The following is a 4,124-nucleotide window of genomic DNA, read 5'->3' on the forward strand; positions in this document are numbered from 1 at the left end:
CGTCTCCCATCATGTCCATCAAGATTTCGCCTGCACCGACAAAACGTCGTGCCCCATTTTTGTGTCAAACTGAGACTGATTCATTGAAAACGACCGATTTGAGCGTTCCTAGCAAGCCAGCCTCTGGATTGATTTAATGAAACGGCTGCACACACAATCTGCTGATGGACGATTTGTGCACGACATGATTAGAAGCCACACAGATCAAGGAAATGAGGCAATACAATGGTCTAGGTGCTTGTCGTGTCTGAATCGTGCATGAATCCGTCGTCTGCATAGCACTGCTGTTGATTTAAAGTTGATGCGCGTGCGAGCCAGACCTCCCTGCATGCAACTAATCATGGTTTTCTTGTACCCACACAGCCCGCAGTCTACCAAACACGAACTAGTAGTACCAATCATTGTGATATCCTTTCAAGTTGCTGCCCGTGTCGCGTTTGTAGCAGTTGTTTATTCATTTTGAGGCACCGCTTGTGTTGCTACATGATGGAGACAAGTCGGACTCTAATCCAAATGTACTAGCTTTTTTTTAGTCCATCCAAGTGCAGGAATGAAAAACTATAGCACGTGAATGGGGCCTACCCCTTTTGGCCCATAGCGCAAAAACAAAAGAAAGACACAAAGAACTCGCTTGGGTCAAGTCGTCCCGTCCTGAGATCCATGAGACCATCTCAAACATCCTGGCCCCACGAGCCACTCAACTTGTCCACTTGGTCTCTAATTCGCGTGCGGCGACAATATTCCACTTGTGGTCTCGACTAGAAATGTCGATGAGCTACACATCTCCGTTGCACAAGCTTGCCTCCTTCCCAAACACCAAGCCCAAGCAATGGCCTCTCGCCGGCGTCCTAGTCCTAGCACCCTAGTCTTCCTGGTGTTGCTATACCTCTACTTCGCGCCAAGCTGCGCCTTATCGCTCTCCTTCAACCTCAACTTCTCCGATCCCAGCGCCGGTTCATCCATCGCCGTCGCCGGCGATGCATTCATCAGCACGCCTCCATTGACCCTCGAGCTGACCAGAAATACACGTAGTGCGGGTATTCAGGACAGCGTCGGCCGGGCGACCTACGCGCACAAAGTGCCGCTGTGGAGCAACGCAACCGGCGAGATGGCTAGCTTCACCACCACCTTCTCCTTCCAAATCACTCCAGACAAGGACAGCCTGCCGCTCACAGGCGATGGGATGGCCTTCTTCCTCGGCCATTTCCCTTCGGCGATCCCGCGGGACAGCTACGGCGGCAGCCTCGGCCTCCTCCTCACCAACACTAACGGTACAGGCGACGGTCGAATCGTGGCCGTTGAGTTCGACACTTTCTTCAACACGCGATATGGAGATATCAACGGGAACCATGTCGGCATCGACATCAACTCTGTCAACTCCACGGCGTCCACGAGCACGACGAGACAAGGCAAGAACCTCACGTCGCTCCATGTTATGGAAGCCACCATCAAGTACCTGAATGACTCCAAGATGCTGGCCCTTGACCTCCTCATCGACGATGCCTTGTACCAGGTCAATGCGACCGTCGATCTGAGAAGATACTTACCAGAGGAAGTCGCCGTGGGCTTCTCTGCGGCGACTGGCGACATCACCGAGCTGCACCAGATACTGTCATGGTCATTCAGTACCACTTTGCAGCTTGAATCAAAGAAGGAAGCTCAACCTCTTCCGATTCCAAGTTTTCCAACCACCAGCAGCAACAACCACAAAACGTTGGTACCAATCCTTGTATCCGTACTAGTTCCTCTCCTTTTTTTGGTGGTCTGTGCGGCGGTTGTGCTGGGATGGCGGCGACACAAAAGAAGAAGAGCAAACAATGAGGACAGCGAAGAAGAGTGTGACGACAGAGCTGACCTCGAGAGAGGTGTGGCTGCCGGCGGCCCTAGACGGTACGTGTACCATGAGCTGGTCGCCGCAACAAACAACTTCGCGGAGGAGGAGAAGCTCGGGCGAGGTGGCTTCGGGAGCGTTTACAGGGGTCACCTCACACTCACACTCGCAGGCGCCGTCGGAGGTGACCAAGACCGTCGAGAGGTGGCGGTGAAGGTGCTGTCAGCAGAGTCGTCGTCACAGGGGAGGAAGGAGTTTGAGGCAGAGGTGAGGATCATCAGCAGACTCAAGCATCGCAACCTTGTCCAATTGTTGGGTTGGTGTGACAGCCGCAAGGGGCTCCTCCTTGTCTACGAGCTTGTCGCCGAGAGCAGCCTAGACAAGCACCTCTACAGCAAGGACGGCACGTATCTGACATGGCCACAGAGGTACAGCATCATGGTCGGCCTGGGATCGGCGCTGCGCTACCTCCACGGGGAGTGGGAGCAGTGCATCGTCCACGGCGACATCAAGCCCAGCAACATCATGCTCGACTCGTCGCTGAGCACCAAGCTCGGGGACTTCGGGTTGGCCCGGCTCATCAACCACGGCGCCGGGTTAATGCAAACTACCAAGGCCGTGCTCGGAACTGTCGGGTACATCGACCCGGAGTTCGTCAACACGCGCCGGCCCAGCACCGAGTCGGACGTGTACAGCTTCGGCGTCGTCCTCCTGGAGATCGCCTCCGGCCGGCGGCCGGTGATCGAGACCGCGGAGAGATCCTTCACGCTGCTCAGCTGGGTGTGGGGCCTGTACGGGAGGGACGCCATCCTTGACGCGGCGGACGAGCGGCTGAGGGGCGACGAGGCGGACGAGCGCTGGATGGAGCGGGTGCTGGTCGTCGGGCTCTGGTGCGCCCAGCCGGACCAGAGCGAGCGGCCTAACATGGCGCAGGCCATGCATGCCCTGCAGTCCAACGAGGCGAGGCTGCCGGCGCTCCCGCAGCACATGTACATGGCTGCACCGAGTCTTGCATCGTCCGTCCCGTACGGGTCTTTCTCCGTTGACAGCTCCGGCTCCGGTTGCGTTCCCATCTTCTACGGTCAGCACCGGCAACACCACTGCTTCCTCCGAGTCGTCCTCCACCGCGCTGCTACGACATTCCAAGGATCAAGCTAACTGATTCATCCAGATTTGTTGTTCTTGACTAATTTTCTTGTTAATACGTCCAGTATGCATTGTTTCGCGGGAAGATGATGTTCCGTCACTTCGCGTGTTGTTTTCTCTCTATTAAATTCTCAGTCGAACTTGTATCTGTACGTATGGGAAAAGTCTGGGCCTTTTTCAAGTGTTCATCAAAGAAAACGAATCTGTGCCTCAAAAGGAAAAGGAACGTGACTATGCGGTCATTGGTATGTAGCAGTGAGTTTGCCTAAAATTGCTTTTGAAGACCGAGCTCCATGAAGGCCTTCATTTACAAAATTCGAAATTCATTTCTTTTATGTTTAAAAGAATTCAGAAAAAAATAGACAGCTATACATGGAGGAATAATGTACATGTGTGTAAATTTTCAGAACGAAATACATTGAAATGAAGGTTGTGTGAAAAAAGGCTTTTCAGCACATGATACTATTCATACTCAAAGTTCCTGAATTTTGTATTATTTATACAGGTAGCTGTTTAAGGTATTTCATCTTGAATTTTTACATATATATCTATTTCATCCTTGTATACTTGCATGTTATTTTCCAGATTTTTTTAAACCGAAAAATTTAAATTTTGATATTTTTTTTTCAAAAATAAAGGGATCCATGGAGCCCGGTCATCAAAACGTCCTACTCTATATTTGCGGTCGAACTCCCTATTATATGTAAGAGTAATACTACATCTACAAAAGGTTACTCAATTTTTTTTACTAACAAATTGATGTGAAGATTGTTATTGGCAATAGGGGGATGAAGAGGCTCGCCCAAATTGAACTGGAGGGGTATTTTTTCGCGAATACGCCAAAACTTTACGTATCTTTGCATTGATAGATAGAGCGGAAATACAGAGCTTTTGTTACTAATAGCGACCAAAAGTGTAGCATAGATGAATCCGTACACATGGATGACATGACTAAGCTCTGTCGGCGCGGAGAGAGAGCAGTGGGCGCGCCTCCCACAATCTACAGAGGTCTACGTCTCGGGGATGATGTGTGCTAATCCTGTGACGCCGGCACGTGCCCAGGGCCATGCCTCCTCCTAGATGGTATGGACCACGCAGCTGATGGAGGGACGATCGCCGCCGAATAGGCATCTGTTGTGGTGCTTCC

At 51.7% G+C, this 4,124-nt stretch overlaps 1 pseudogene; it reads left to right on the forward strand.

Annotated features, from left to right (window-relative positions):
- The first annotated feature begins 779 nt into the window (after positions 1-779).
- On the forward strand, positions 780-3,144 carry LOC123154955 (L-type lectin-domain containing receptor kinase IX.1-like; annotated as a pseudogene).
- The last annotated feature ends 980 nt before the right edge of the window (positions 3,145-4,124 follow it).

Source organism: Triticum aestivum, chromosome 7A (genome assembly GCF_018294505.1).
Source record: "Triticum aestivum cultivar Chinese Spring chromosome 7A, IWGSC CS RefSeq v2.1, whole genome shotgun sequence".
In the NCBI taxonomy this organism is placed as follows: Eukaryota; Viridiplantae; Streptophyta; class Magnoliopsida; order Poales; family Poaceae; genus Triticum; species Triticum aestivum.